Source organism: Melospiza melodia (assembly GCF_035770615.1).
Source record: "Melospiza melodia melodia isolate bMelMel2 chromosome 7 unlocalized genomic scaffold, bMelMel2.pri SUPER_7_unloc_1, whole genome shotgun sequence".
Lineage (NCBI taxonomy): Eukaryota > Metazoa > Chordata > Aves > Passeriformes > Passerellidae > Melospiza > Melospiza melodia.
Window position 1 is genome coordinate 2,386,469 of NW_026948497.1, and position 9,120 is coordinate 2,395,588.

Below are 9,120 nucleotides of genomic sequence, written 5' to 3' on the forward strand. Positions count from 1 at the left end.
TCATTCAGCAGCTGAGTGAGGGGCCAGGGACTTGCAGATAAGGAAGTAAGGGACGAAATCACCAGCTTCAATAAATGTTACTAATGAATGAACATGGACTGCTGCTCACAGGAAGACCGGCTAAACTCCTGAACTTCCAGCAGAACAAGGATTTAACAGAGCCGTGAATATCGGCCGTTATACAAAAGTGGGGGTGCACAATAACGAGGACATGCAGTTGGCAGATGGGGAGGTCTGAACCTTCCGAGTATCTCAGCCAGGGGGCAAAGGGAGAGGGAGATGAAGCCGGGAAAATGAGGATAAAAAGGAGGCTGCGAACTACAACAATGGCAGAGAGCGCACGGCAAATGCCCCACGGCCTCTCCCTCTGCTCAGCAATAAAGTCACTTTTACAGGACTCCTCTGTCTCCTCTGCGCACAAAAACCTCCGGCCACAGCAATTTCCCCGCACAGCCCCGGGCACGGGGCAGCCCCCTCTGTCCCAGCCACAGCAACCGGGCCGAGCCAGCGCTGCTCCGCAAGCGGCTCCTGCCGAGGCAGCGGCCGCAAGGAGACCGCGAGCAGCCGCTCCCGCAGCGCCCTCACGCCAGCGGCAACACGCGCCGGACACAGCACAACGAACCCGCCCGAGTCCCCTGCCGCCACCGAGGCCCGCAGCCAGCCCCGAGCCCCCGCACAACCCAGCGCGGCTCCCACCTGCGCTGCGGCCGCCTCCGAGCTCCGCCGCCGCCTCACCGCGCTCCGGCCGCTGCCGCCGCTCACGGGACCGCACACACACTCCGACAATGGCGCCGCTGCCCAGCCACGGCCGCCCTCAGCCCGCCACCGGGGCCCTCCTCCGCCCCGCTCCCACCAATCAGCGCGCCACAAACACGACTGACGGCACCATCGCCCAATCGCAGCCAGGGGCGGGCTCTGCACACGGCACAGCCCCGCCCTGCGCTCTCAGGGCCCCCCGGGCTGCGTGAGGGCAGAGCCGGAGCTGAGGAGCAGCCCTGGAACGGGCCCGGGCCCGAGGCGGATTGAGCTGAAAACACAAACAAACTTCTCCGCAGCTCCCGCCACGGCTTTCCCGGCACTGCGGCTCCGGTGGCTCCGGCTCCGAGGAAAGCTCTCAGTTTTCCTACCCCTAATTAGGCGCATTAGTGCATCGCTTTAATTTACCACAAGAAAAGGAAATCTGCCCAAAGCTCTGTGGATGAGTGGAGGAAGGGAGCTATTTCTGACAGAAAACTCCCAAATCGCAGACCAGAATAATGAGAACTAAGTGAAGACCCTTAAATCCACTTTTCCTTCCATGCCTCCATTGTGAAAAAGACCCATCACTTTAAAAAAATAATTTAAAGTTTAATAGTAATAAAATTGTCATAAAAATAGTAATATAATTAGAGTAATAAAAATTTGAACAATTGAGATTAGGGCAATACGAGACAATAAGAAGAAAGGTACGGAGGACCGGAGGACCGGGTACCTTTTTTGAGCGAAATAAGCCCGAAAAAGGACACCCATTAACAGAGGATTAACCCTTAAAAGCAATTGCCTGTTGCATATTCATACACCTCATACATGATGCATGAATTCCATTCAAACAAAGGATTCTGTCTGGTCAGTGTCAACTTCTGCCTCCTAATCCTCAGCGGCGTCTTCATGGCTGAGCAAGGCGGGAAGAAGTTCGTTTCTTCTGATAAGAGAGCAGTAAATTCTCTTTCTCTGAAAGATTTAGGTGTCCTGTGGCTGCTATCTGGTGCAAGTACCTCATTCCTTTCTTTAAAAAGTATCCCACATACATTGAAATAAACAAGGGCCAGGAGACTTCTTCTCCTTTTAAACGCCTTTATTAATAGTGTTCAGCTCAGGATTGGGCGGCTCGACGGTCGGCAGCATCCGTCGTCTCTCCCAAGGCGACTCAGAGGAGGAGGATATGCACAGCTCTGTCCACCGGGGCAGAGCTGGGGAATCAGATCCTCTTGGGAGCCTTTAGGGCCTGCTGATTCCGTTAGATGGTGCCCCTCCCACTCCATCAGCTTGGTCTCACCGCCCGGGTCAACTCTCTCGGTCAGGGCAAGAGGCTCCGAAGGTGTTCCGCGTCTCTGCAGGCTCAGCACTCGGCTCCTCACATCCAGACATCACTCCAGTCTCTCAACTCTTAGGCGGCTCGTTGTTTTTGGGGTTTCTCCATGAGTTTGGAGATGGGGGTCCCACAAAGCATTCTGGTCTTGGGAGTCACTTTGCATAACCCCCCCACCTTCTCAGGTGTCTTCCCTATTCTGAGAAAGGTACAACTTAGCCTCGGGCAAGGTCCCCACCCAGGAGAAGGGCCATTACCTCGCCCCAGCCAGGGCTTTTACTAATACAAAAACAACCATTAACGACAACGACCCGTGATTACAATAACAAAGGCAGCAGCCCAGCAGTAGTGGTAACTTTTTCTCCCAGAAAAAAATATTAACCGAATTTTTGTTCATAACAGTCCCCCCTCTTTCTTTGATCGAGCTTAAATTCTAAGCTTGCATCAACTCACAATTTTTTTGTTTTGAATCTACTATAAATCTCTTGTGCACTTTGGTAATCATGGTTACTTAACCTTGTTACTGTCCTTGGTTTCTTCAGGTTGGTCTGCATGGCAAGTACTATTCTACTAAAACAGATAAATAAGCATAGTAAAAAGAGCAATCCTCCAAGTACACACACAGTGAGAAAAAGTATTTTCCCATACATCCTTTTTGAAAATCTTTAGGTTCTCCCACCCACTGGGATCAAGTGTAGGAGTTTGTTCCTCATTATTTACACATGCTAACCTTTTTATTTCGTTTGAAATGTTCCTAATAATTGAATTCTTTATTTTTAATACTGCCTGGAGCCAGATAACTTTGTTTAACATAGATAGTGGAATCCGAATTTGGCTTTTACAATTTTGGATTTTCTCTATTTCTATTCCACTTTGCCTGTTCTGTTTAATTTCTCCCAAATCATTATATATAGGAACTCCCAAACTTGATCCAGTTTCTTTGGGTAATAAGAAAATTGGTTTTATCACTCTAGCGGCGCAGCTGCCAGACAAGATCAAATCTAGGGGTTTAAGGCTCCCCTGAAATGTGTTCCAAAAGGAGTTTTTCTCTTTTCCAGTATACTCATATAGATACTTGTTACAAACAAATTTTCTTACCATTTTCACCATTTCTTTGCTTTTTACTAGATCTGCTGAGCTTGTTTCAGCAGCATCCCATTCGAAGCACAACCAGGCTTCCCCTATAGGGCGCTCTCCTAGAAGTGGCTGCCTAAAACTGGCAGTATTGTATGCTCTCCAATACACTCTCTTATTTTTCTGATAAAGGACCAATTGGGAGAGGTTAACACAATCAGGGTTAGTACTGATGTGGACTCTCCAAGGAGCTCACTTCCTCCTCACAGAGGGGTTGGTAGCATTCACTGCACGGCTCAGCTGGGCTCCCCTGAGCACCACCAGCCATCAGAGCCATCAGTACTACCCTTCCCAAGAGTCCAGTATGGGTCATCTCATACAGCCTGCCCACCCGGCCTTGCCTCTTGGGGAATTTTACTGAGGAAAAGCTTCCAAGCTCTTTAGAGTCCCTTCTACCCGTTTCTCTGGTTAAACCTCTCTTGCTCTGTTCCCTACCAAGTTTGGCTTCCCCCAGGGGAGTGTTCTGTAGAGGATTAACCTGGAGTCTTTAGAAATAAATTGGGGAACTTAACCAGAATTACTTATTTACAGTCTTAAACTTTTTACCAACATAGTTTACACAGAACAGTCTTAAAACATTTTAAGCAATATTAGAACTCTGATACCAATTTTTTTTTCCACACAGTTCAGTCTTTTTGACTCTTCCTTCTGAGAGTCAGCTTTAAATCACAGTATACTCAGGTGAATTAACTTGTGAAGCAGATGAATCTTGTCCAGCGCCGGGGGGTGAGAGTGATGTGGACTCTGGTCCAATGCCAGAGGGAAAAACTGGGACTCTGGCCCAATGCCAGAAGGACAAAGGGGTGGAGTCCGGTCCAATGCCAGAGGGAGAATGGGGTGCAGTCCGGTCCAATGCCAGAATGCCAGAGGGAAAAAAAACTGGTGTTGAATCCTGGTCCAATGCCAGGGGGTGAGAGTGATGCGAGTCCAACCTTTTCCTTTTGGTCTGCACAGTCGAGTTAGTAATGAAGAGTACCTGAAACGGGCTTTCCAACACAGGCATTAGTGGTCTGCAATTTAATGATTTTATCAAAACTCAGTTTCTCTGTTTAATGTTATTGGTTAATTTCTCTTTTTCCATAGCTTGCATGTTTCTCTCATCAACTTCTACATACTCTGTATTTTGCAAGGAGTTGTATTTCTCAGCTAACTTAACTCCCAAAGTATTTTTATTCCCCTATTTTTCTGTGTATTTAATTCAATGGTTTTTCTGTTCTATTTTTCAAGATCTTATCTATTTATCTCTTGCTTCTGTTTCTTACTTTCACTTACAGCTTAAATACTTCTTTCAACCCCTTACACCTAATTTTTTTTTTTTCTTACACCATTCTTCTACACAATACACTTCCCTCTAAGGAGATGTGGTAAAACTTATAATGCACAATCTACATTACCTCTATTCTAATTTGTCTATATTCATTCTCACACATTCCTTCACACCCTCAAGACACAAACTGGATCATTATTGCTAGAAAATCACTGTGGCTCCCCTCACCTTGGGGTTGGCCCACAGGTCTCAGTATCCCTGGGCCTCTTGGAAGGGCCCTGGCTCTGGTTGCCTCTGGTGCACATTCACCTGTGAGGCTGTCTGCGTGTCACTCACGCTCTCGCAGCTATGGCTCCCTCACACACCTGAGGAGCACTAGTCTCGTTTGCAGGTCACACACACTCTTTGGCCACAGCCCCCACCCGCCTGGGGGACACAAGCCTGGTTTGCAGGTCACACATACACACACTTCCACTGCCCCCTTCCCACGTGCCCGGGAAGTTGAGGCTGACTTTGTGACTCACTCTCACGCACACAACAAGACAACAATAAGGTACCTTTTACTTTCACATCACTTATTACAAGTTAAGTATTACTGGCCAGTTTTGGTGCTATTGGATATCCTTTCTACCTAGCTGTTTTTGTCTAACTTCAGATGTTTTTCACTATACTATACTATACTATACTATACTATACTATACTATACTATACTATACTATACTATACTATACTTCTTAGTACTTTGTTGAGACAGGACTTATCTGCTCCTGTATCTACTCAAAAATTCTAATTCTTCATTTAAGGGTCCCACTTCAAAGTTTACCAAGGGCTCTTCTAGATGTTACATCAGGTCCCCTATAGTGTAAAGCCCCTGACCCTCTAATCATCACCTTTAAGGATCTTCCCTAAATTATCTTGTTCCCTGGCTATTGCCTTATCAAGACTGAGTTTTCTACAAAACCTCCTGACGTGTCCTGCCTTTCCACAGTAATAGCAATGTCGCTCTCTCAAAGGGCCTTGAGGTGTCTCCATCCCTCTTGTACCTGACAGTACTGGCCTATCCTTGCCTCCTCCTGGTGGTGGACCCGCCCACCCTGCACTTTCTCTAGCTACAGCAACCATGATCTTAGCCTTGGCCCTTGCTTTATCTTCCTCCCTCCTTAAATACACCTTCAATGCCTCTCTTAATGACTCATTAATGCCCTTCTCTTGCCAATCTTCCATCTTTTCCAGTTTTCTCCTTATATCAGGCCAAGATTTGGTAACAAATTGGACTTTTAGCAGCATTTGACCTTCTGGGGTGTCTGAGTCTATTCTAGAGTACAACTGAAAGCTTCGCCTTAGGCGGTTAAGCCAGGCAGCAGGAGCTTCATCCTTCTCTTGTGTACCCTCAAATGCCAATTGGGTGTTAGTTCCTTTGGGAACTGACTCTTTGATCCCCCGTATTATCAAAGACCTATATTACCTCATGGCCTTCCTCCCCTCTTCCTGGTTAGGGTTCCAGCTGGGAACCGTTAGTGGCAATTTCTGTTCACCTGTTGGCACCTGGGGTCCTGGACTGTTATCTTTCTCCCATATTCTTATGCCAGCCGCCCTTATCATCTGGACCTCTTCTGGGGAAAATAATATACTCAGGATGGAATTCATCTCCCCCCAGGTGTAGATATTTGGACCTAGAAATTGATCCACTTGGTTGGCTATGCCCACTGAGTCCTCAACCAAATGCCCCAACTCTTTCTTGAATCCTCTCACCTCAGAAGCAGTTAGGGGAACATTCACAAAGCCAACACCTCCCGCTACTCCTCCCATAGGAACCTCTCTGAGGGGAAAGAGTCTCTCTGCCTTGGAGGTCTTGGATCTGGTGCTACAGTAAGGCCCATCTTCAGATGCCAAACTACTTTGAGGGTTCTCTGGGTTACCCTGAACTCTCTGCCCATCAGCAGGTGTATTTGCTGATAGCTGTTTATCGGGCGAGGAGGCATTTGTGTCCCAGGTAGAAGGAGGTAAATGGACAGCAATAGGAGGGGGAGAAGAGCCTGAGTAGATATTAAGCAGAGCTGGAGAAGGAGTGGAGAATGCAGCAAGTGGAGTAGGCACTTGTGGTGGTGCAGAAGGAACTGGAGGAGATACTGGGTTTATCATAGCTGAAGCTGAAGAGGTAGAAGGAGGAATTTGAGCAGGTGGTAATGAGATGGCAGCCGGGGGAGGAACTGGACCTGCCATTTGAGGTGCTTGAAGAAGAGGATTATAAGGCGGAGGGGCAGAAGGAGGCAAATAATCCAGGGGGTCCCATCTTTTACTAGTTCTATCATCCCCTCCTTCATTCCCCTCTTTCTTCCTCTGTACCTTACAAATTCGCACCCCTTCATCCCCAACAGCGCTCTTTAACCAGCAAGCCACATACAATAATTGCTCAGGATCAGTATCTCTTTGAGCTGTCAGATAATTATTTAATTGTTGGCACATCCACTTATCCTTTGTCCCACACCAAGGCCATCCTCCTTGCAACTCTAATTCTGACCACGCTTCCATACAATAATGGATCATTTTCACTTTATCTAATCCCTCCGTGGCCTCTAGAGAATCCCATTTTACTAACAGTTCTCCTAAGGGACTATTGGGATGTATATACCTCAGTCTCTTGCCGGTCTTTTTACTATTACAACCTCCCATTTTTCAGGTCTCAATAAAAAATCCCAAAGGTGCCTCTACAGACCGGGAATTTCAAAAAACCTTGTTTGAGGAGCTTCAGCCTCCTCCACTGAACTTCAAATTTCTGCCTGATGCTCAGGACTTTATACTGAAACAACTGCCCAATCTCTTGATTGCCCAACTTCCCAGCGTCAGGTCTTACATCTATCGGGACTTGAACACACGAAGCCTCGGCCAAGAATCCGGGTCGTGCCTGACTCCCTCAGTCAGGAAAAACAACTGCCTGATTTTTTAGTTCGTCTCCCACTCCCGCCACCGGATTTCTCACCAGTCCGGTGCTCCGGTGCTCCTCTGCGTCGCTGTCCTGAGCCGATCTCTCTGGTCCTAGTAGCCAGCTGTCCTCTGAAGATCCAAGATGGCCAGTCCTGAGTCCTCTTGCGGTGTGGCTATTCTGGACGAGAGCCCCCAGCTGAAATAAACAGGGCCAGGAGACTTCTTCTCCTTTTTAATGCCTTTATTAAAAGTGATCAGCTCAGGATTGGGCGGCTCGGCGGGTCTGCAGCGTCCGTCGTCTCCCAGGGCGACTCAGAGGAGAAGGATATGCACAGCTCTGTCCACCAGGGGCAGGGCTGGGGGAATCCGGTCCTCGTGGGAGCCTTTAGGGCGTGATGTCCCCGTCAGATGGTGCTTCAGTCCGGGTCTCGCTCCCTCCCAAACCTGGCCCGGGGGATCTCGAAGACAGGGTGAGGAACGATGAAGGTTTCCCGCATCTCTGCAGGCCTAGCGCTCTGCTCCTCACATCCAGATATCACTCCAGTCTCTCAACTCTTAGGCGGCTCGTTGCTTTTGGGGTTTCCCCGTGGGTTTGGAGTCGGGGTCCCACAAAGCATTCTGGTCTTGGGAGTCACTTTGCATAACCCCTCCCACCCTCTCAGGTGTCTTCACTATTCTGAGAAAGGTACAACTTAGCCTCGGGAAGGTCCCCACCCAGGAGAAGGGCCATTAACTCGCCCCAGCCAGGGCTTTTACTAATACAAAAACAACCATTAACGACAACGACCCGTGATTACAATAACAAAACACACAGAACTTGGGCAGGGCCAGTGATCTGGCTGCCTCTTTGTAACTTTTTCTCACAACAAAGATATTTTTGTTCATAACAATAGGCTCTAATTTTTTGGGGGGGGGACAAATACCATCTGGAGCCTGTGATAACTTTAAAAAGTGGGTCCCCAAGAAGAAGAATTGGAATTTGTAATAGACACAGGGGCAGAGAGAACCTGCCTGTTAAATGTTCCAAAAAGTTATAGTGTAAGCAAACATATAGTGAAAGTAACAGGGGCAAAAAAAGAAAGCTTTACATTTCCAGTCATTAAAGATGTGGTAATTGAAGGAAGAAACTAAAATTTAGATGGGAGATGTGTTATTGGTCCCAGGGGTGAAATAAACGAGGCCAAGAGCCTTCTTCTCCTTTTTAATGCCTTTATTATAAGTGATCAGCTCAGGATTGGGCAGCTCGGCAGGGCTGCAGTCTCCCGTCGTCTCTCCCAGGGCAACTCAGAGGAGGAGGATATGCACAGCTCTGTCCACTAAGGGCAGAGCTGGGGATCAGGTCCTTGTGGGAGCCTTTAGGGCATAATGATCCCTTCGTTGTTTTTGGGGTTCTTCCTGCACGTTTGGAGTAGGGGTCCCACACAGCATGCTGGTCCTTAGAGTTATTTTGCATATCCCTCCCCTCCAAAGTCTTTTCTCTTAACTGTTCGGGAGGTACCGCACCCTTCACTGTCTGAGAGAAGAGCCATTAACTCACCCCAGCCAGGGCTTTTACCGATACAAAAACAACTATTAACACAACGACCCATAATTACCATAACACAGGCAGCAGCCCAGCAGTAGTGGTAACCTTTTTCTCACAGAAAAAAATCAACTGAATTTTTGTTCATAACAGGGGCATGTAGCAATTTATTGGGAAGAGTCTTACAAGTGCAATTAAGAGTAA